The sequence below is a fragment of the Tyto alba genome, unplaced genomic scaffold, assembly GCF_018691265.1.
Source record: "Tyto alba isolate M040663 unplaced genomic scaffold, T.alba_DEE_v4.0 Super-Scaffold_26, whole genome shotgun sequence".
Classification (NCBI taxonomy): domain Eukaryota; kingdom Metazoa; phylum Chordata; class Aves; order Strigiformes; family Tytonidae; genus Tyto; species Tyto alba.
Genome location: NW_024881300.1, coordinates 8,550,818 through 8,576,318, shown reverse-complemented (window position 1 = coordinate 8,576,318; position 25,501 = coordinate 8,550,818). Strand labels below are relative to the sequence as shown.

The window sequence follows — 25,501 nt, the reverse complement described above, 5'->3', positions numbered from 1 at the left end:
ATATTCTTACTTTTTGAGGAATAGAAAATAACTTCAATGTATCCAGAAGAAAACTGGATGTCTCCTGTGAAATATTTCTCACAGATTCTTACCAGAGCTTACGGATGGCAACATACTGCAGGAAGGAAATTTTTCTAACGTGAATAAATAAATTCATAGCAATAATTTCAGGGTTCACTCTATAACTGTACTTTGTCAGTAGTGCTAGGAATCAGTTATTGTGGTCATTTGGTTGCTATTTCATAATTTATTCCAACAGATGATTTATTATGAAGCATTTTGTTGCAATTGGTGAGATACTTAAAGCACTGACAGCAGCCAGATGCTGCAAGCCTAATCCTGTCCAGCTGAAAACCAACATAGTATGAATGCAGTTTAGGTGATCTCATGTAGCTCATTCTATTAATTTCCCTCTCTGCTTATCTCGTTTCTGTAGCCAAACGAGATCTTAACTACACATTAAAGATCTGTGATCTCATGGAATATTACTATGGCCTCCGATTATACACAACAATCACTAAGTTCTTTGCATTGTAGTCAGTGGGTATCCTACTGTCATCACCACTGAGAAGCCAACATTTCCTAATAGTTATTATGTAGTGGGAGCTGTGGCAACCATTGCTTTCTCTCTGCTGTTCATGAAGTATTAGCACTAACTATGCAGTTAGGAGTATGGTAAATTTTGAGAAAAGTTTAACATTTAATATCTTTATCTGTGGGGTTTATTGTTTAGTGTTTTTTTTTTTTTATTTTTATTTGAAAGCATCATCACTCTAAAAGTGAAGAAACTCCAGTAGGTTAACTTGCTGCACTGAATAAATAACATTAGCAATTTGTTTAGTGAATGATGTTCTTTTGAAGTATATTCAAGCAAGCACTGAATGCTGAGGACAGCCCAGTCTTGTGCAAGACACTGCATTCTCCTAATACTTGTTTCACATTGTTTTATTCTTTATCCTGAGATAGATTTTAGTCAAGCTGCCGAGTGCAAATGAGCTCTGCCATATCATCCAATTTTCCTATTTAAGTTCCAGAGGGAGCTACAAAACAGTTCTACTCCATTCATAACACTATTAATCTAACTGTAGAGAAGATGGGAAAGGATAGAATAGAATTTATTACACATTTATCACAGGAAAACATAAGATTTCTTCAAAAATTTTGAATGGAGATAGAAAAAGATGGAAAGATAAAATCAGGCTATTCTTTCTTCCTATTTCTTGTTCTTCAGGATTGCACTAAATTAGGAAGCCTTAAAGGATAATAATTATTGAGCTAAAGTGGACTTCCTGTTCTGTTATAACATGAAGGGTTTCCTCCTCTTAATTTTGGTAGTACAAAACTTGAAAGATTGCAGTAAATGAACTTATGTTCAGCAATTGCTGCAGATGTTATTACCTAAATATAAAGCTAGAAAATAATTGTTATTGATTATTGATATTATTTTTTCAGTATAACTGAAACCTCATTTAGGACTGTGTATCTACTGAATAAATGTGATACATTTACCAGATATATCATCAGGGATGAATTCCTGCCCTGAAGACTTAATAGCCCTTATGATTCAGTGACATGCACAAATATAAATCATGTAAAGGCCATATGGTTTAAATATATTCACTACTGCACTTTAAATCCTGAATGTAGGATAAGGATATGAGTGCTTTGTTGGATCAGAGCCTTATTTAAGACCGAATGCCATAATGGTAAGTAATAAACTTTAGGAAGGAAAGGAAATGTGGTTATCTGTAGCAAATACGTGTAATCATGTATGTCATCTCTGTGCATGACTCCATGTTTTAAATTCAAGCAAAATAGCAAAGTCACATGAAGCTGTGATTATTACAGCTTTCCAGTGTTAGGTGTCCTTCAGAAGAAAAAAAAAGGGGGGGGGAGGGAAAGAAAAAAAGATCAAATGCTTTAAAAACATTTAGTAAAGAAAAACTTTTGACCTATTGATTGTTAATTTTTTTTAATATGGAAAGTGAGAAACAATTTATTTTCAGAAACTATTGACTTCAAGGATCCTAGGTCTGGGAGGAGAATCTTTATTAGTTTATATAATCAAAATGTTGAAAATGTTTCAGTTTCTGTAGCCTTAGTTCTGTTTCTTTCTTAAAAGTAATAAACACTGTACACAGGAGTATTGCTGAAGTAGACTTCTGATAGCAACCTGGGGTGTTGGATAAAAAAACATTGCTCTGGGAAAAAAAAAATACTGGTGTTTTTATGAGTATTTCTATAGATGAAAATACTTGAGAGAGGATGGGGGAGAGAAATGGTATTTGAGCTACCATTTTTAAATTGTTTGAATGCGTGGCATTGTTTCTCACAGGTTGCCTAGGTAAATAGAAGATTTTTTAATATTCTGGATTTACTAGAATTTTCCTGCTAGATACTTAAACGTGCTAGATGCAGGTTGCTATTGTGTGTGGAGAGCTTCAAGTCATATTACTTCCTTTTTTTCCCAGTGTCCTGGGTTGAGTGAGTGGTGGGGCTTTTTTGGTGGTAGGGGAGGGGACTATAGGGGTGGTCCCCTGTGAGAAGCTTCTCGAAGCTCCCCCAGCTCCAAGTCAGCTCCACTTCTGTTTGGGAAATTGAGCCAATTGGCTGCGCCTCTGTGATAATGTATTTAAGAAGGGACGTGGTGACGGGCAGTGGGACTTGTGAGGAGGAGTTGCGGCAGCTGCATGAACACCAAGGTCAGTGGAGGAACGGAGGAAGAAAGGAGGAGGGAGGTGTGCCGGAGCAGAGACCCCCCTGTATCCTGTGGTGAGACGGCAGGGCGGCCCCCCCTACCACCCATGGAGATCTACGGTGGAGCAGACACTGATTTATGGCCTGTGGCTTCTGCCGGGTTGATTAAGGTGCTGTGCCCGAAGAAGGCCAGGGTCTTGTGGGAAAAGGTAGCCCCACTGCTGTAATTCAGCACTGGGAGGATTGCAGCATGCGGGGGAGTCCCATGCTGGAGCAGCTCGGGAAGGGCTGCAGCCATGGGAGGGAATCCAGTCGGAGGAAGTTGGTGACCCACGATGGAGCAGTGTGGGGAACGCTGCGGCCCATGGGAGGAACTCATGTTGGAGAAAGTTTGTGGAGGACTGTCTCCTGTGAGAGGGGGACCACGATGGAGCAGGGGGAAGAAGTTCCGGACACTCCCCTCACCGAAGATGAAGGAAGTGGCAGCACTAACTGCACCCCCCATTCCCTGCCCGTGCACCACTGAGGGGAGGAGGTAGAGATATCGGGAGCAGAGCTGAGCCCGGGAAGAAGGGAGGGGTGGGGGGAAGGTGTTCTCAAGATGTGGCAATGCTTCTCACTGTCCTACTCTGTTATGTGTTGTTAGTGTCTGTAATAAATGTATGTTCTTTTTTTCTTCCCCTAATGAGTCTGCCTTTTGCTCGTGATCATAAAGGGGATTTTTTCCCCATCCCAGTCCTATCTCGAACCCCAAGCCTGGCTCTCTGTCCCTTCTTATTGCCGGAAGAGAAGGAAGAGAGAGAGAGGCTGCGTGGTGGTTGTCTGCTGACCAGCCTCAAACCACGACACCCAGTTTCCTCTTTCCTCTGCAGTTGGGCATATTCCTTATATCACTGTATGTATGAACACATACCCACCCGGTATCAGATGAGATAGTGGTATGTGGGACATACTTTCAAAACAAATGGGATTAGCTAACGTATAGAAATGATTGGAAACATTGTTTACTGTTCTGCTGGCTTCACTGCTATTACAATTTATGTGAGCAGAAACTTTTGTCTCAACTTTTCCTGCCTCTCAGCCTTAGATATTTTACCTGAGGCTTTTAGTTAAAATGGGTCTCTATAACTTGCACATCATCAGTACTAATGAGGATGCTTCAGACTAGGAAAAACTCACCTTCAAGTAATTCCCTTAGTATTCCCATAGTTACGCTAGTAGAATAGAAAAAGAATGAATAAAAAGCCTGTTGAAAAGAAAATAGTTATATTCATATTCAAGCACTTCAGTTCAATTAATTTTCTGCTTGGTCAGATTTTGACCCTGGCCTTGCACTGAGGCAACTAACAGCAGGATGTAGCCCAAATACTTTATATTTATTTAGAAACTGCTGTAATATATGCACATTTTTTTTCTTACTCAGTTCAGCTGTATATCTATTAGTCTTTAAAATAAGTTGTTAAATAATAAGGCTCATGTTAGTAGTACCATTACAATTTATTTCATGAGGATAGTACAGAGTATATTTCAAATAAAATAATTAAACTAACACTGATAATCAAAATGAGTAGGTATTGAATCAAATAAACTGGAATTTATTGAACTGTTGTGGAACTGATATAATTGTGTATATTATGTGATTTATGATTATCTGAAATTCATTAGCTGTCAACTAGTATTTTGATAACTTGATAGAATATCTCCTTATGTTTTTTGATCTGGCAAACAGAGGAGGCTACAATTTCGCTATTTAGTGTCACTTGTGCAAGTAATATACCAATTTTCACTTATCTAAGTGAAAGGATAAACAATCTAAATGAAAAAAAGGGTTACATAGTTATGTGCTTCCAAATTGCAGCTTCTTTGACTACTGCTGTTTCAGAAAGAAGACAGTTGTGTTTTCTTGGTGGTGCCAACTTCATCTTACAGTCCTGTGTTGAGAAATATGTTTTTAACAAAAGGTATTCAGTTGTTAGACCAATAATCACTGCCCAAACAGTTACTGTTTGTTTTCTCTAAAGAAAAAGCAGCATTTCTGCTTTTAATACAGTAAATGCTGAGTGTTGCAATTCACACTTTGGTAATCCCTGCAATAGAAGTAGACAATTAGATTGTAGAAAAGCTCATGGCAACTAGGAGCTGCAGATGAGAAGAATGCTGCAATTAGAGGGGTGGCTGTACTACTTCTGATCATATGAGAGGGTGACTAGAAGAATAATGGGGATAAACAGAAGATTACAGTTTTGCAGAAAAGACAATAAGAAAATGGAGGAAACAGAAACAAGCTAGTTAAAGGGCTGTAAAGAATGACCAGTTATCCAGTATGAAAAGATGGATTTGCATTCAGAGAAAGATGGATATGGTCTAAAGGAAGACAAAAAAGGCAACAGTCAAAACAATGAGCAAAACAACTTTATCCATTACAGAGAAATAACAGCTGATCAAAGCTTTCCTTTAGAATAGTTGTTGTTGACTCATGTAGGGGAACAGTCTTCGTCAAAGAAATGTACTGCTGCTAAGGCTTAATACAGCAGTTGCAACTGAATATTCAAATATTTTCCATTAAGGAAAAAAACTTAGAAGGGCAACTTAGTTAATTGCCTCATTATTGGGTAATTAAGCATCATTGTTGTTGTTACCACAAGGCTATTTTTTTCTGATATCAGAGACTAATAATAGTAAAGAATTCTTGGGAGTTTGAGGAATTATGATCAGTTCTAAATGTCCTAAAAAGGCTGCACATTTTCACGTATTCCTGCTGCCATATGTAGCCAATAATTTCCATCACAACATCTCTGTGGAAATTGAACAAAATGTCTTGATAGGAACAAAATTAACACAGGTCACACATCACTCCATATGGCAAGTCACTGTGCCAAGACAACTCAAGGTGCTTTGTAGTAGATGGAAAGTCACTAACAAATACCTTTCTCTGTCAAGCAGTGTTTCTGTTGTCTAAAGAAAGTTTGACATCCATGTCTTCAGCCAAGATCCATCAGTGGTTTTCCATTACTTTATTACATTAGCTTAATTTGACCTAGAAGAAAATATAGATGCCTAAGCACAAACTCTGTATCCTTGTGTACTCACTTCAGATACCTTGAGAAGGGGAAAAAAGTTGGCATTGGAATGTTTAAAAATAATGACTATAAATTCTTCCTTGCTCTTCTATTGCTTGACCTCTACAGTATTCATGCTCTCTTTCTGCCTCTGTTCATGTCACCTTTCTTTTGCATTTCAGCTGGGGAAAGAATGGCCACATATTATTTTTTTAGATCATGTATCAGAAGTTGCCTTTGACTTTACCTGTGACTGTGCACTGAGAAAAGGAATCAGTTTTATCCTGGCTGATTCATACGCATCAGGCTGCAATGTGAAGGTTCTGTGATTTAGCTAGACCAATTCAGTCTTGTAACATCACTGAACAGAAAGCTCCCCACTGAACTTCTGCCCAGGGGGTCAAAGTTTTATCTCTTCTCAGCTATATATTTCATACACAATTGTGTATGAAAGCACTGTGGAGCCCACACTGAATCTATGCTTGTATCTGGGATTATTAAACCCCATAATACTACCTCTCATCTAGTGTTTTTCTCCTGTAGTTTATATACAGGTTTAGAACCCATGTTTCTGAAAATGCCTCATAAATAATGCATGATTATGGCACCCACATATTGATGTTGGTGCAAAATAAAGTGTAAACTTGCAGTATATGCCACTAAATAGTTTCTGGTTTGCTGAGATCACATATTAGTTCTTAACTTGGTTTTCAGGAGATATCTTGATATAGTTCAACTGCTCCAGCACCTTCTGCATGAATAATCTATGTGCTATGGCATTCCTAACTTGGAGAATAACAACGCTCTCAAGTAGCATACAATGAAATAGAGTATTTAAGTAGATAGATTTGAATGGGATATTGGCAGCTGCTTTAGTGAAATTGAACATTTGAATGCAGTATGGTTTTGCATTGATCTGATTAGACTAATCACATCCCAGCCTTTTGGAGACATGATTTCTATAACAACTCAGGTAAGACCATAGTGCATATTTCTCTTCATTGCTGCTTGTAGGATTATCACCAGTGGAAAGATAAATCCTTTCTATGACTCTCATCTCCACACTGTTAAGAAGGCCAAGAGTGACCTGGTCCTAATGGCCAGGTTCCAGTGCCTTTGAGGTCAAAGAGAATTTTTCTATTGCCCTTAATAAAGTTGTACTGGACACAGACTGAATGCTTATTTGAAGCTGGGAAGCAAAGGAGTTCTGTGGTTTTAGTAAATCCAATTTAATGTTTCTAGCAATTTTGAGGGAATTTTTATTTAACTGTAAATATCTAACATTTTTTATTAATAAATGAGGATGTGTAGAGGACAGTATTTTCTAGTTAAGTAAACTATTGCTGAAAAGTTTACAAGAATTTTACAACTATGAAATTACTACAGGAAACAGGGATTGGAATTTTTTGGTAGTTTTCAGCTTTATGATTGTGCATAAATAGGTGTAGTATAAACCCTGTTATCTTTTGCAGGTAAGTGCACTGAGAGCTGTTGGAGACCAATATTTGTGGACAGAGGAACTATCAAAACATTGGAGATGAACATTTGAGGCACTGCAGAAAAACATATTGAGGTTTCCTGTCCCAAATGTTTTTTGTTACTGTTTTTTTCCTTTTAGTCCCTTGTTCAGTAAGGAGCAGACTTGACACCCATTCTTTTGATATCTTGTGTATGAACCTTCCATGTTCTGACTTCGTAATCATACTGTTCAGAATTAACTTCCACTGTGGCCTGCATTCATTTTAAGGGGATTTGCTCACAATATTAAAAGACAAGATGATATAAATGGATTGAAACTCCTGGGTCTTGCTCTCCATATCATTCTCATTGTGCTTTGATCTTCTCTCTGTTTCCTTCAGGAAGCTGAGTATCAGAAAGAGAAAAGATTCTACCCATTAAGCGTAAAAGACCTCTGATGTTTGATGCAAGGAGAGGATCCACCATGTTAGTAGCTTTGTCAGTGAGCGAAGTAAATGCAGAGGTGCTAGCTTTTGTTCTGGGTTTGTACAGTGCCTTAAATAAATATATTGGTACTGACATATGGCTGAAACTCCTGAGAATGTTTTATATTTTACTTTTATGGGCAACTGAATCCATGATAATTATTTAGAAAAAAGAAATATAAATGCTATTATTGTAACACTCAATTTGTGAAGATGCTGCCTATTTATCTCTGATTGATGTGTGATTTTAACAAAGCTGAGCAAATCTTTCATGAAGAGTTGAAAACTCCTCATCTGTTGAGAGAGTTAAAATGTGGGTCAATGCTCTGAATGTTGGTCTGCTCACAGGCTAGGACTTCTTTCCTCCACAAACACATTCCCTCCCACTAAAAATCAGATGTAATTTGTCTGCCTCTGAATGATAGCATTCTGACTAACTCATTCCTACCAGAAAGCCTAGATTTAACAGATACTGTTACTCTCTACACATTTCTCAGGTTTTTATTGTACCTAACTTTTCAGAGTCTTGAGCCTCCTGTGTAATATAAGGTGTTAGAAACTCAGGTTATTACCAAAGTGGCAGCCTCAGGCAGGAGAGAAAATTGGCACAAAAAGACACATACTTACTTTCCTCCTCCTTTTTCCTGTCTCCTGGCTTTACCCTCACATAGTGTATGACAAACTTTCAGAACTCTGGTTTCTGAAATATGTAGACTTTTAATGTTATATTTGCTATATTAAGTATGAGTATTTTAAATGTGTGTGTGGGGAGAAAAGTATTAAAACATCATTTTCTACACTTACATATCTCTGTAATTCAGTTTGTCAATTTTTATGTGAACCTGTAGCGGGATACCACTCCTACAGCAACAGTTTAACCTTCTATCAGGCTGCCTCAGTTGCCTTTTCCTCCTTTCTTACAACTTATTTGTAACTTGAGTAACTTTGTTTCTGCACACAAACAGCTCTTCTCCAAACCTTCTCCTCTACCCCCTCACCCCAGCCTCCCCCAAAAGAACAATAGGACAATCTTATTTCCCTAAGGCACTGATTCAATTTCTGCTGAAGACTGAAGCATCTTCACCGACTTTGGAAAGATCTAATATGACCAGTTCAAAGACAAATCCAAAATCTCCTGCTTGATAAAACTGAAGTCATGTGATTAAAATTAGAAATTTGCTCTTACCTTTGGGCTGTTCAAGAACCCAGACTTTCATAAAAAGCCCCAAGAAGGTGTAATTTCTTGGCACCCAAGCCTCACAAGCTCAAAAACTGAAAATAAATATTACTTTCCATTTTGATTCCTCTTCTAGAACAGCTAAGAGGGAGTTAACAGTTCTAATTTTACCAAAATGCCCTACTTAAGAATCTGACCTATGAAGTACATGAGGATTCATTTTCTTTCAGTTTACCTATCATACAGAAATAACTAGCCATAGTACTATTTTAAGACTTCACACAACCACATTTTGCATTGCATTTATAGATTGCCCAATCTTCTGAACAGTATCTCTGATTTTGTTTGATAGATTGCACTGTTGAAATGTAATGTTGTTGCATTTTGACTTATATCCTTTACTTCTTCAATGGGCTGAAAGAAAGTTAGCCAAATACACCCCCAAGCCATTGCATTGTTTATGTGTTACTCCTGTGAAAGAAAGATAGGGAGCTGAACACTTTCAAATTTGCTGAAGTAGTTCTGTGGTGTTACTCACAGGTGGCTGGAATTAAATTGACTAAGTGGTTTCTCCAAGCACAGCACCTGTCATATCTTGTCTCCTTTTCATAACTTCAAAGATATGAAAGTCATAAAACCAAGCCCAGAAAGGGTCAGAAGTCACAAGCTTCTTTGATTGATGTTTTGTCATATTTTGGCTCATTACTTCACCAGAAATCTTCTCTTCTAAATTTTAGAATTTATGAGCTCCCACAAAATAAATATTATTAACAACTAGGCAAGAGGATCAGAGTGAGTCTAAACAACATGCATGAATCAAACCCTTATGCCTCCGGGATGCACTCAGAATAAGAAGATACAATAGAGATTGCATTCAATGTATTTGTTATCTATTTCTTTGACCTTACAGCCACCTTATAGTGGCTGAACCATTGTTGAAGGAAATATTTTTTTTGCTGCTGTGTACAGAAGATTCTTTTTAATGAACACCACAGGGTTTACTGATCATTCTTAATGAGTTAGGAACAAGTGTCCTGCAGGTAAATTGTCACATATCTTTAGAAATAAACCAATCAATGAAGGTGATGTATAGAATGATAGAGTTATCTGTACTTCTCCAAAAGAGAAAACAAATATATCAATGCCCTTAATGTTTTATATAAAAGACACTTAAGGAGCGGGCAAAAAAGCTGTTAGACCTGTATTTCAGATCTTAAGAATCAATAACAGCAGTTAAACAGAGATTTAGGGAGTCTTACAAACAGTACCAGTAACAATATTCAAAGAAATAAAAGAAACTGAAGGTTGTCCCACGGAAAAATATCTGATTTTGTGTCGTGGTTTGGGCCTGGTCGGCGGCCAACCACCATGCAGCAGCTCTCTCTCCCTTCTCTTCCAGCAATAAGAAGGGACAGAGAGCCAGGCTTGGGGTTCGAGATAGGACTGGGATGGGGAAAAAATCCCCTTTATGATCACGAGCAAAAGGCAGACTCATTAGGGGAAGAAAAAAAGAACATACATTTATTACAGACACTAACAACACATAACAGAGTAGGACAGTGAGAAGCATTGCCACATCTTGAGAACACCTTCCCCCCACCCCTCCCTTCTTCCCGGGCTCAGCTCTGCTCCCGATATCTCTACCTCCTCCCCTCAGTGGTGCACGGGCAGGGAATGGGGGGTGCAGTTAGTGCTGCCACTTCCTTCATCTTCGGTGAGGGGAGTGTCCGGAACTTCTTCCCCCTGCTCCATCGTGGTCCCCCTCTCACAGGAGACAGTCCTCCACAAACTTTCTCCAACATGAGTTCCTCCCACGGGCCGCAGCGTTCCCCACACTGCTCCATCGTGGGTCACCAACTTCCTCCGACTGGATTCCCTCCCATGGCTGCAGCCCTTCCCGAGCTGCTCCAGCGTGGGACTCCCCCGCATGCTGCAATCCTCCCAGTGCTGAATTACAGCAGTGGGGCTACCTTTTCCCACAAGACCCTGGCCTTCTTCGGGCACAGCACCTTAATCAACCCGGCAGAAGCCACAGGCCATAAATCAGTGTCTGCTCCACCGTAGATCTCCATGGGTGGTAGGGGGGGCCGCCCTGCCGTCTCACCACAGGATACAGGGGGGTCTCTGCTCCGGCACACCTCCCTCCTCCTTTCTTCCTCCGTTCCTCCACTGACCTTGGTGTTCATGCAGCTGCCGCAACTCCTCCTCACAAGTCCCACTGCCCGTCACCACGTCCCTTCTTAAATACATTATCACAGAGGCGCAGCCAATTGGCTCAATTTCCCAAACAGAAGTGGAGCTGACTTGGAGCTGGGGGAGCTTCGAGAAGCTTCTCACAGGGGACCACCCCCATAGTCCCCTCCCCTACCACCAAAAAAGCCCCACCACTCACTCAACCCAGGACATTTTGTCACAAAATCTCAGTACTATTTTTTTTTATTTTTTTAAGAGATATCTTTTTAGGAGAAATATCTGTTTTTAAATGTTACTATAACATACGATGTTTTATATAATAAGCTTACCACTAATGACTTAACAGTGACTTTGACTACCTGAATAATGTGTGGTAGAAATCTGTTATTCTGCTAGAATTCAACCAAGAAATAAAGATTATTTATATTTTTTTAGCAGATATATTCATTTCTGAATATTTAAACTAGGATCTACTATTTATGAGTCTTACTTAATTCTATTGTATTTAGCGTAAGGGAGGCATATCATTTTATGTATAGTGCCTTTCTATAGTTCTTTTTATTCTTAAAGATACATTTATATCTTTGTAAAATATTTGCATGTATGTGCTGCATATATACAGATTGCTTCATCTGCTACTGAAATAGGGGAGGTATTGACCAGACAGCTTGCAGTGCCTAATGCCCAGGGAGTGGGAATCTTTCTTCTAATGATGGAAAGATCAGTGTAGTCTCTTACGGTAAGAGCCTTCTGCACATAGATGTCCATCATGTCTGTTAGTCATGCTGGGCTTCAGATTTTCAATGTGAAATTCTCATGAGTTTGAGAGTTTTGTTTTCAGAATTTGATGATGTGATGATTATCATAATGAATCCTCCATCTGATAGAATTTATTTAAAAAAAAAAATAAAGAAATAAATCTGGGCCTGTACTCCATACGAGTTAAACATAACATTTCTGGGATAAGGATATATAGCTGAGCTAACTCTAATGTACTTTCAACATAATTCTACATATTTTGTTCATGATACTTAATACATTAGCTACCTTCCTACTTAGATTTTTTACATGCAAAATGGGAAATTATATTATTGTACAGTTCTTTAATATTTTATTTTTTCACATGCAAATGTCATTTTGCTTGATCAGATAATATATCTGAAAGAAGAAGCAAGATTTAATGACAGAAAATCAGGATTATTTTGTGTGTTTGTGTAATGTGTTACAGACCTCCTTGCAGCAAGATTTTTTTTTTGGTATGCTTGAACATGATTTCTTATATCTTTACATGGACATTTTGAAATTGGTTCTGCCAAACAGCATAAGGTAATTTAGAGTACGTAGCATAAACCCCAAACTATATAATAAATACAGAATTACGTTTTTTTTGTGGTTTTTCTCTTATGTGAATATATCTGGTTCCTTAATGTTGGGATTCTTTTAACTTATGTAAGGATACTTTTTCTGAAAACAAAATGCTGTTTTATACTGTTCTTCTGCGTTATTCTTCATGCTGGAATGCATGCATAATGAAGATTATTCTACCTTTTATAATAATTGAAAAAACTTACATTGGGATTTTTTACTGTTATGACTGCACTTCTCTGAAATTCATCCCTCTGACACTGTAAGGAGCAAGAAGACTAGTTTATTGTATAATAGGGTTGCACTTCTAGTTTGTTACCTAAGATATAGTTACATCAGAAATCTTGAATATTATGATTAAGCCAGAATAAACACTTACAGCTGCTTCTGACTTCAGGAACTAGACAGTATTTAGGTGGTCAAAATTCTGAAAAAGCTCTCCAGTTTTTATTTTGGACTGGAAAATTTTGAATTGACTTTTTATTTTTCATTGATTGAAAATATTTTTTATTTCAATGAAAAAATACTCATAAACACTTGTTTTTAACTTATTTTTTTCTTTTTTCTTTCCTTTGTCTACAAGAATGTGGAGGATGTTTAGAATTTAGAGTGCCTTTTCTCATCTCTTCCAGGTTTCTCTTCTCATGCTGCATATCTCCAACAGAGGGAAAAAGTAGAATGGAGAAAGGGAATGAGAAATTGATTGTCACATAGAACTCTGTAAGTTACCACTATTGAAAAGTTGGAGAATGTAGTGTAGGAGAGAAGGAAAGAGATGAGAATGGAGTTCTTTTATATTATTCCTTATTACTGTACTTGCCAGACAATGGAAGAAAAAGGGCCTGGAATTTCACATGATGACTTTCCCTTTCTTGAGCATCATTCTGCATCATTTGTTGTCTAAAGTTTTACTTTAGAACATTGGTGACAAATATTTTTGTTGTTGGAATCATTTTGTTTTTAGAAATCATTGAAGTGCATGGTTGCTTGTACTAAATTCAGATTGGTTGTTGTACAAAACTTAGCAGTAATGCCATTTGTTTACTATTGTGGCTGCAGAATATTCCAAACATCTTGTTATTCCTGTTTTAAATAACAGTAAAAATAATCTAGTCTCAGCAATGGACGAACACATTTCCGTACATGGCCAAGAGCTACATTTATTTATGTAAAACTGAGGATTTGCATTAAATATTTATGTCTCATTTATCTGAAACTACTGCCTCATAAAGAACACAGTGCTTTTTGGATTGTTATTAACTGGTCAGGTTTTTCTGACCTGGGTTTAAATCTCAGACTACTGTGCTTGAAATTGTCACCTTGTATGAGACATTCCAAGAAAATGACAACACTATTTGAAGTGTAAGTGAAGAGCACATGCTTGACCTCTTCACTGACCTCAGAACATCCTCTAAATACTTGTACTTTCATTGTTCTCACTAGCTCAGTTCAAGAATTTTGTTCTCATACAAGGGTTATTAATTTAATCACCATTTAGGTATATTTAGGAATTTTCTTATTTGGATACTTATTTAGTACATTTCTATGTACTTCTGCTTCCCAGTAAGTCCTTGCTTGTCTGCTCTAAATATGATGCTCATCTGCCTACATTAGCTATTTTTTTGCCGGGAGAGAGACAATATAGAAAATGTTATTTAAGGAAAAAGTATGTCCAGCATGCTGCATGAAAAAGTCCTTAGTTTCACAGTAGTAGGGACAAGAGATGCAGACTATTCTGAATGACATATTTGCTTATGGATTTTTATATAATAATTTTGAATGCTACTTGTAATTCAGTTTTCCAAATTCTGCTCCTTTTTGCAAAAGGCTTTGCATTTTTGTAAGGTTTTGCTGCTTTGGTTTTGGTTTTGTTTAGTTGCAGAACATACCATTATGCTTTATTTATCTATCAAAATTTTTAATCTATTTATATTTTTCTTGTACTTTAATTTTTAAAATGATCTCTCACACTGTGGAAGCACTCAGACATTTGAAATACAAGCAGTAAAATAAAATTCATGAATGCATCTATAAAAATTGTTGGTCTGAAAAATTCAGATGTATTGATATGTCCTTGCTTATTTTCTTTCACAACAGATTAATGGGCTATTTTACAATAGCGTGACAGTATAATTTTACTTGTATGTAGTAGTTCATTTTTTGTTGGGTCTGCTTTGTAGTATATTTAAATTTCTATGTTATTTATCAACCTAAGTTTTTCTGAAGCCTGTAGAATATTATGGGTTCAATTCAGAACAGAATTTGGCCCTTTGTAATTCAGGTTTATCTCTTTGTTAACTTTGGTACAGTTTACAGCATATTTACAGCCCAATCTTGAAGATAGCTGTTAAAGTGATAAGTAACATTGTATTAGTATCAATCAATTCAGTATTACCATTTGCAAAAGCTGATTTCACTTCTGGAAATAAAAAATGACAAAAGCAAACTTGGTTTTTAAACAAAAAAGTTTTCAAAGACAACAGTAGCACATTGATTAAACTGGGATTGTAACAAGATATGAAATAAATATAGTTTAAACTTTAGACAAGGTTGGTAAATTGTAAGATTAGAACTAGTGATGCACAGTCCTTGAATGTTGTAATTATTTATAATATGCACAAATTCATCATTCTAACTGAAATTTTTTCTAGGCTGTTTATTTAAGATATAAAGATAATATGATGATTACGGGAGCCTGGAATGCTTTGAGAAGATTGTTTTGAAATTCAAAGAAAATAATGAACTTTACTTTCAATAGTTGTAGATATGAAGAATATAGCAAAATACTGTATTTCATATGAAGTCTGTCACTTAGACTCATGAGCACTGAGAATGTACTCATTTTCAGTCTGTTTTGAAAGATGACCTAAGTAAGATTTTATTTTTATCTAATTTGTTTTTCTTGTCTCTAATGAGACTGAGTTGTAGCTATTTGAATTGCAGCTGGTGTTTCTATTTGATCTGTTAGTTCAAATATGCTATGTCACATCAAGGAACCTTGATTTATTTCCAGATCTCTTGCAGATGGATTTGCAAAGCAAACAGTTTTCTTAGAATTATTTAGATTATTTTTGGTGTTTTGTATTTAGTTGGAAAAGTTCAATAGATCATATTTTTATTAACATTTCTAAATGTGTGCATATTATACTGTATGCATCTACACAGAAAATCAATATTTTTTTAAGCTTGTTAAGATGACTGACAGGTAGGTTATTGCTTCTGCCCTCAAGTGACTGTCCACATGTATATTCCCAGCCATTCACAAACACAGACTGATTTTGGCTTAAAAATGAACTGCCTTGAGACTGATTCATAGGTTTATAGATTGTGCTTCCTTCCCTCAAATTAGTGATGTGTAGATTATTTTACTATCAAAACGATATTTGTTTTATAATTGAGACACGCATGACATATAAGGGGTTAGAGCTTTGTTTACTGAAAATATACTTAGATAAATTAAGTATTAACAGTTCTGACAAGTAGAAGTCTAAAATAGAAATACTTGAAATGCTTGAAATATCTCAACAGAATTTCTTTCCTAAATCACCATATTGCAGTAAACCAAGAAAATTTATTAAGAAAGTTTAAGAGCTGTTTGAAATAATCCATATAGCAGATTACAAAGTAAATATAATTTCTGTTAATCTTAGTACTGTTTGCCAAGTCATCAGTGGGGAGGTAACAAAATATGAAAATCTTATTTTAAAAAAAAACAAATAGACTGGCAAATTGAAGAAAACCTTTTATTTTTTTTTTCTCCTGGAAAGGGCAGATCTGACAATAAGGTTATTTACATACACTAGAGCAACATCAGTTAAGTAATCTTACTTTCTGTTTTGCTCCTCTGCTATATGCAGGTATAATGCGTCATCTTGACTGGCTGAGAAAAGAGTGACCCTAGAGGCCATGGGTCTTTCCCTTTATTGCCCAAGCCGTACTTGTAGCACCTCATGAACAGACTCTTTTTCTGTATTCATTTTCTGCAATCCTTTTTGGTTTTATGTTGAACAGTTCATTAAAAAAACCCAGCAAATAAATCACACCTTTACTGAGATGCCCTTTTGCGCAGCAGTTTTTTGAATTTCTCTCTATTAGACTCAGTAGAGAGCACTGACACTGGCATCTCGCCTTCTGATCACTGTTAAACCTTGCCAGCGGTGCTGACAAGCAGTGTACTTAAACTGCCAAAGGCTGTAGCTGATGCTATGTGCACTTAACTGTTCTTAGAACTAAAGGAGATGAGACTCTGCTTTTTATTTAGGTGTCACAGAACTGTCCATCAAATAAGCAAGTGGGAGGTCAGATTTCCTTTAGCACATCTTGCTTTTGTTAATCAGAGAGATTTGTAAGACATTAGGTTGCTTATTGGCAAAAAAGTATTGTTAAATCTTATGCTGAAATTAGAAAAGAATTTTTGAATAAGTGTTCTTCTGATCTTCTTGCTATCTTCAGATAATCGGATAACATCAAAAAAAGTCCATTAAATGACCATCTAACAGTCTCATGGGTCTTGCTTTTCCTTTAATTCTAGAGCTCTAGGATAATATTTCCTGTTTTGCTGTCTTCTATGAACAACTTTCTAGTATTATTTGCTGATGGATGTCTTGCACAGACCAAACAGCTTTTGAATTCTACCTGTGGAGCTGGAAATCCACATGTGTTTAATAGAAAGTCCTTTCCATTTTGTTATGCTTTTCAAATTCGGAAGCATAGTTGTGGCAAAGGACAATAAATTAGCATTAATCCTCAGTATTTGGAATTCAGAAACAAATCCTCTAAATTAAAATATAGCAAATGTGCAACTTGGAATAAACTTTGCCTTTAGAAAACCACCTGGACAAGGATTGTACTAAACCTGTACTTGCCTAAGATAAACTGCAGGTTGTGTTGTTCCTCTGATGCCCTATTTGAATCACAGTTTTCCCCCTCTGAGTTCATCTGATCCATTACAGAAAATTTTATGAGGAAGTTCAGTGTCCCTCTAAAATGCATTCCTGTTCTCAGGTTAGTTTTTAGTGGCCAGACATCCAAATCACAGAAGCTGTTATTATATTTAACTCTTAATTGTTATCCTTAGAAATCACATTTTTTACACTTATACTGCCATTCGTCTCAGTGGAAGAAATGCTTCTTGCTGAATTGCAGTGGAAAGTGGTTCTCAGAATGAAAATGAAGCAAATCTTTCATGTTGGATTCCAGGGTCTTTGTGAATGATCTCGCATATTAAGTCATTCTGGTTTTTTTTTTGTTTTTGTTTTTTTTTTTTTTTTAATGCTCTTTCCCCCATTTGCAGCTTTGTAACTTTGTCAAGTATCAAGCAGGAAGACAAAGGGGCTCCAAAGGAGAGAACTTTATTCAAAACATGAGTAACAATGGCAAAATAAGTACAGAATACTAGTTGACCTAAATTTCACTTTACATAAATGTTCTTTTCTAAACTCCGTGAAAGATATTCCTTAATGTAAATATACGTATAAGAGCACAGCACTGAATATCACTCAGATTTGAGAGAAATTTTCAACCTAGGATCCCAAACAAATCATGACTGAAAGACAGAAAAGACATCAAAATACAGTTTTCCCCAATCCCAGGTGAGTTTGTGAAAAACAGATTTTGGCATATTTCCCAGTTAGCCAATTGCATAAAATTGAATATTTACACAATTGTTAAGTTCTGCAGAGAGAGGCTATTTTAGATGTATCATTTATTTCTTGAATCAACTGGAGATAAAGATATGTAAGAAATGGGTAGCATTCCTTTTAATACTAACGTCTAATGCAACGTAAAATTTCCTACTGTTTTTAAAACACGTTCATGTTAAATGGAAAGTAGGCCAGGTGGATAGATACTGAACCTGTTTTTTCTTAGTGTTTACACAAAGCAATTGGGAAAGAATTATATTCCATGGGGAGGTAAATTATATGCAATGGATCAGTGTTCTGCTACTGTTCTTCTAAGCCGGTAGGAGAACTTGTTCAACTGCCTGTGTGATATTGAATGAGATCATGCAGTTTACCCATCTATATTAATCATGTGCCAGTTCACTACAGGTAGCCGTTATTTCAAAGAGCCATTCCCATTAATGCAGCTAAGATTCTGATGAAATCACTGGAAATAAAAAGCTTCTCTTTTCCAAATGAAATGCTTTATATGCTACAGAATACTTTAGTATCTTAACAACACACAGTATATATTTTATGATGTGCTCCCTTCTTATGTGTCAATGCTAAAAGAGCAGAGTTTGATCCTGTCTTTTTTTTCCTTTCTGAAAAGGAATCTCAGTTGCATAAGATGGTTTTGAAAAGACTTACTTGATTATTGTTTTTGGGGGGGGAAGGGGAGCGCGGGGTAGGTTAGTCAGTTTTTCTGACTGTCGCAAAACACAGAACATAGACCTAGTAGACCACTCTTCTGTTGCTAGAGAACCATACCTACATCTCTGTACCTGCTCAGAATTCTTTGGATCAGGTGTAGTGATTTCCATCTGGTGCACTTCTTGGTGCACTGAATACAGCTTGTGTCAGGGCTTCTTCCTTCTTCTGTAGTACTATTCTCAATTTCACTGTGTCTTGAAGCTTAACCTCTTGCTCAGAAATTGTTCAGGTGCAGCAAGCAAACAGGATAAGAGCAGTAGCCCTTGCATAGGTACTGCTGTTTTGTAAGGAACCCAAATTTGCATCTAGCCTAGTCTCTGTAATAGACTGGACACAAAATCCTGGTCCTGAAAGATAAAATTATTCTTGATTTTTGTGTCTAAATGTGGGTCTTAGTTTGGTGTAGTTTTTGTCCCAGGCTTCTGGCTAGCAAGACAGACAATAATAGGCCTTTATCTCTAGTGGTGACAAATTAATTGACTTCAGATGAAGAAAATGCAGAATTGTGTTCTCACTCCTCTTTCACTACAGTGTTCTTTTTAACTTGCTATATGTCTAAATGGATCATACTAATTCAAGGCTAACTGATCTAGTTGATCTTGTTTAGGCTTTTCAAAAAGTGAGCACTGTCAATGTAATCTGAAAATAAAAAGTCACATTTTTACAAACTATATGCATGGGTTTTGAATAGTCCCTCCTAGGCACGTATATTTTGATTAGTGATCTAAATCTTTCAGTCACTGAATAAAGGATTATGAAGACAGACTGCTGCTTTTGCAATAATGTGTTCCTTTGTAAATTGATTATGAAATAAATTCAGCTATGTACCTTACAACACACTAAAGCTTGATCATAAAAATTATGAAAAGGTAGCATCATCATTCCTCCATAGCTCTTTTTTTCAAACTGCTAAAATTTATACACTGTGCAAAGTAAAACATCCTGTATTTCTGAATTACTTGTTGATATTAAAAATTATAGAGTTTCCCTCTACTTGTGGATGTCAGGAAAATAATCTATTTCATGTGGGTAGCTGGGAAAGCAATACCAAGTAGTGTCTTTACAAATATATAGCATAGAAAAATGTTTGTTTTTGTTTTGTTTGGTGTTTTTTTGATTGTTTGTTTTTTAACTATGTCATGTTGAACTGGTAAAATAACATTGGACATTTTCACTAGACAGGACAGTGTATTAGAAAGCACATACACGTTTGTATGTTTGCTCCACTTGTGTACTCACAGCACAAACACTGGATTGCAATCATAGAAGTTTACATTATTGCTTTAAATATTTCCCATTCTCCAAAGGGAATGTCTGTTTAGTAGCTTTCTCAACAGAGATCTCTGAATGTCCTATTTTGAGAACTGAAATAGTGCTTTGATCCCATGCTTGAGTTTTCCAAACATACAGATCCTCACCTATTGCGAATTTGTGTCCCTAAGCCCATGCATTGTTTAATATTGTCACAACTAGTGGTTCCTGAGCTAGTTTGTGAGTATGTGAGTGTTTCCTCAATGTGACTGTCATTTTTAATGTGACCTGTGTCTAGGGAACCATTTTCACTTATCTGAATCGGTTCAAAGAAAGTCCAACAAAAGAGGAAGGAGGTAGAGGGGATAAATACTAGGGCTATTCATGTTTCCTCTTGAACTATAGGACTGCCTTGATTAGAGAAGCAGTCAGTAACAAGGCTGATACTTTCATAATGAGTTTTTAAAGTTATCAACAGTTGATAAATTTATCAATAGTTGCTAATGTCTTGTATGGCTTCAGTTATTTTTTTTGTCTTGTGAATCAGATGAAGTTGCCAATACCCATTCTTCTATGTCAGACATTTTTTTTATTCTGCAGCCTAAAATCTGTCTGCTGTCATTATTTAAGAATTGGTATTATTTTCTTATATATATTAGATTTATTGAAAGCATGCAGAAGTGTACATTGCCTTTTCTGCTTGATCTGCCACATCTGTTCCACTATAAATTGTAGCAAATTTCAAGCTAAAACTCTTACTGTTCTTGAACCTACTGCTTGTGATTAGATATAGGCTATTTATTTCTGAGTGCTTTCTCAAGACTTTGAATACATATGGTGATCTACAAAGGAAGAGGAATACTCATTTTAAGATGTTATATATAGCAAGCTATGTAGGGAAAAAAAGAAAGAAATGTATGACCTGTTCCAAAACCTTTAGACAAGAATAATTCACTGAAGGTGATGTACTTTTTGTTGGAAATGAGGAACCTCAAGTCATGCAAAGGCTGATTTTAGTTCCTCTGGTTCTGGGCTACCCAATATGTGACACAGGAAGTTTGGTGTTTTGGGGGTTTTCTTAGATGATGCCAGTGGCTTCAAATGAATGTTTTAGGTGCTCAGAACTTCTGAAATTGGAATTTGTCTCAAACGGAGAAGCAGCTCACTTTATAACACTGCCTTCTGTGGGTGCTCTACTGCCTGGTGAAAGGGTGTAAAGAAGATATATCATGAAGTGAATATAGCATGTTTGGATATTGACTATCTCATTATGGTTAATAAAACCAGGTGCTAGTAGTATGATTTTTAGCTTAACTGATTAGTCGCTTAGTAATCATGTTTTTTCAGCCATGACTAAGGCAACAGCTATCCTGCTGAACCAATGTAGACTGTAAGGGGGATCTATTGCAGTGAAATTTAATATTTGCTCATTTGTATAGCAAGTACTACAACTCCTCTTTTGTATGTGATATTGAACAACAAATCAAATCATAAATGTCGTGGTTTGAGCCTTGTTGGCAGCCAAACACCATGCAGCTGCTCACTCCTCCGCTCTCTTCCAGCGATGAGAAGGGACAAATGAGCCAGGCTTGGGATTCAAGATAGGACCAGGAGGGGCAGATCACCCATTATGGTCATGGGCAAAAGGCAGACTCATTAGGGGAAGAAAAAAAATAGATTTATTACAGATACTAACAACAACACTTAACAGAATAGGACAGTGAGAAGTATTGCCACATCTTGAGAACACCTTCCCCCCACCCCTCCTTTCTTCCCGGGCTCAACTCCGCTCCTGATTTTTCTACCTCCTCCTCCCAGTGGCACAGGGGGCAGGGAATGGGGGGTGCAGTCAGTGCTGCCACTTCCTCTATCTTCGGTGGGGGGAGCTTCTGGAACTTCTTCCCCCTGCTCCATTGTGGTCCCCCTCTCACAGGAATACAGTCCTCCACAAACTTTCTCCAGCATGAGTCCCTTCCACGGGCTGCAACCCTTCTCAAGCTGCTCCAGCGTGGGACACGCCCGCATGCTGCAATCCTCCCAGTGCTGAACTACAACAGCGAGGTCTACTTTTTCCCACAAGACCCCGGCCTTCTCTGGGCACAGTCACCTTGATCAATTATGTGAAACACAGGCCATAAATCAGTGTCTGCTCCACCGTAGATCTCCATGGGTGGCAGGGGGGGCCGCCCTGCCGTCTCACCACAGGATACAGGAGGGTCTCTGCTCCGGCACACCTCCCCCCTCCTTTCTTCCTCCATTCCTCCACTGACCTTGGTGTTCATGGAGCTGCTGCAACTCCTCCTCATGAGTCTGACTCCTCGTCACCACGTCCCCTCTTAAATATTTTACTGCAGAGGCGCAGCTGATTGTCTCAGTTTTGGTGCAGAGGTGGAGCTGACTTGGAGCTGGGGGAGCTTTGAGAAGCTTCTCACAGGGGGCCGCCCTTATAGCCCCCTCCCCTGCTACCAAAAAACCCCAGCACTCACTCAAACCCAGGACAATAAAGTATCACTGAAGTTTCTTACCTAAGTGGTAAGCAATTTTAGTCCTATTTTGCAAAGGTGGAAACTGAAGCAGAAGTATGAGAAGTTAAGAAGTTCCTGATAGAGAGGAATGGTCTCTTTCTTCAACCTGCTGGAACAAAGTTTCTTTGAGTTCTGACTCCAAGACCAGGCTGGCTGGGACCTGAGCAGCTTCTCTGCACAGGGGCACTCTGCTAAACACTGTGAGTTAGGATCATGGAGATCAGAGGCTAGACTTTTGCCTATAAGATAGACCATGTGGACCACATGCAACAGTAGTGAATGGCTATTAAGAATTACTTCCAGATTGAAGCCTGACCTGTGAAGGCCATTCATAGTGGTGAAATTAGTAATAAAAATTAATGTCTTCTTAAAGAGGATTTTTTTGTTCCCTAAGCTAGAATTATGTTGGGAAAATTTGGCTAGTGGGCAAGATTGTGTGGGTGGGTTTTTTGGTTGGTTGGTTGTTTTTTTTTGGGGTGTGTGTGTTTGTTTGTTTTGTTTTATTTTTATTTAGTTTTTTTGTTTGTTTGTTTGTTTTCTTACAAATCCCCAATTACCTCTGAACTTGCAAACATTTCATACATTTCAGTTTCTACCTTGACCACTGCTTTTTTTTTCTTCTTTTATTGTTTAGTTTCAGTGCCTGAAAAGTGGTAAGCTTGTGAGTGCTAAAGATAATAAGTGGGCACACATTCAACACAGAAAAACACAGACAGACAAATAAGTTGTTTAACAAGTTCTTTTTATGCTAATTGCTTAAAACCAATGCCTACATAACCCTGAAATATTGGGCCAAATCTAAGATTGTTTTATAATTCAAGCTCAATTTAATGACAATCCTATTTCTTCATGGGAATCAAGCACATTACATGGGTATAGGTGTAAAAAGCACTGTGATAAATAAACCTCAAATTTCCAGGGGTGTTGAAATATTGTGATTTACATACTGGGTTGTGCCTCGTCCATTCAGTGGGTTAGGTAAAGATGGGATGCCAGACAAGAAGTTACTAAAATTCAGGAGTTCATTTTGCTATTACAACTTGTTTACTTAGCATTATCTCAGATCCTACTGTCTGTTAGAGAGGTCTTTTGGAGAAAGTGACTTGAAACCAAACATGATCTTTTATAATTAAATTCGTATCTCTTCTTTTTTTGATTGTATTGCGACTTTGGACTATCCAGGCTAACATTATTTTTTTTTTAGAGTGACCAGAGGATCTGAGTCAGCCAGCAAATGAACTAGAGCCAACATAAAATCTTCCAGGAGACAGAGACACTAAGTATATGACCAAGGAAAAAAGGACCCCATGTTGCAAATGAAACTCTAAAACAGAGATTTTCATCATTTGTCTCAACTATAAGTTAGACAGAACATGTATCCCACAGAGGTGACAGCAGGAGAAATTAATATCTTCTAAGTGTTTTCTTGCTGCTTTCTAAGTTATTCACCCACCATTTCCACTGAGCTCACTTTATCAGGGGTTTGTATTTCCACAGAATATAATGAAAGTGAAATTTAAAAGTATACTTTTTGTGAGGTGTAAAATACATGGCTGATGCATAATTATTCTTGCTAATGTTAATACAAGTTTTGTTAAATGGACATAGGAAAAGATCAAGTGTGATATAAAATATATTATACAATTATTGAAGGCTCTTCATGATGTAACTACCCTTTTTCTCCTCAAGAATGAGTAAACATTTCTGGAACACTGACAATCTAGAAATTGTTAGTTCTGATTTTTTTGAAGCCAGTTGCCTAAAAAATGGCACCCTTGTGACCTGACCCTTGGCAGGTACCTCCTTAATGAAATTTGAACTTGTTGACCAATTTTAAACAGATGTGGGACAGAGTAGAAGTCTCAGAGATTAGGTACCTTCACATTTAATGAAAACAAATGTTAGATATTGAAGTCTTTGTATCCTTATTCAGGGAAGAAAATAACACTAATCTTTGATTAGACATCAGAGACTCTACATAGACTTACCCTTGAGACATAAATCTCAGCTAAGATAGTGGGCCTTGATAGATTTGTGGCTCAGAAAATAATCAGATGAGGCGTGGGGAGGTTTTTTTTTCCCCCTCCAGTTCAGTTGAAAAGAGCATTTGTATACTTTGAATTGGAATAACTTCAGACACTAAAAAACTCCAACAATTTAAAAATTGCAATTAGACCTTTGATGAGGATACTGAGGTCTAATTTGTAACATCCTGAACTGAACATGAAATGGCTCTAAAAATAGTAGGGCACTTAGAAATATGGAAGTGTACAGAAAGCAGATTTACATAGTTCAAAGACTGAATGAGTAAAGATGGGGATTTGCTGCTGCTGCTATTTCTGTTGCCACTTCATCACCTAGTGAAGAAAGGGATGAGGACTTTCCATATAGTTTGGAGTTTAAGGAATACCGAGTGTGTGATTTGTCATCCCTGTGTTACCATAGTATCTGGTTTCCCTGGTTACCAGTGACCAAGGAAGGGACACTAGGGAAGCTGGAGGCTTGGTTATTTATTTATTTATTTATTGAGGAATAAAGAGAGAGAGAGGTCCGAGAAGATTTTTGTGTGTGTGGGGACAGAATGTGAGAATAGTGTTGGAGGATAACAGTTGGGAACAGATTTTGTCTGAAATGGAATTTATAGATTTCCCTTTAGTGCAAAGACCTAAAGTAGTTGAAAGAAAAAGATTGGTTGTGAGAAAAGGAAATTCTGATTAAAAAAAAAAATCAGGAAAAGAAGAGCTGTAAAACTGTGTTCATAAGAAACTGGAAATAATAAATCAGTTGTTTCAATACAGGTGATACAAGGTGTGATTTGAATAGATTTTCTCTTACTTGACTGCAGTAGCACTTAGGGCCTGTGGTCCTGAACTGGTCTTTTCCGTGCTGGGGACTTTACAAACAGAGAATTGATTTA

General features: G+C 37.1%; 1 long non-coding RNA gene across 3 annotated transcripts in view; it reads left to right on the top strand.

Moving 5' to 3' along the window:
• LOC116963060 overlaps positions 1 to 25,501 on the top strand; it is a 219,005-nt gene that overhangs the window by 55,551 nt on the left and 137,953 nt on the right. The window contains exon 3 of one of the 3 annotated variants that reach the window (XR_004407926.2): positions 7,229 to 8,347. The exons of the other annotated variants lie outside the window; for them this stretch is intronic. This is a non-coding gene — a long non-coding RNA (uncharacterized LOC116963060). Of the gene's footprint in view, positions 1 to 7,228; positions 8,348 to 25,501 lie in introns of those variants that run through there. 3 annotated transcript variants of the gene reach the window in all.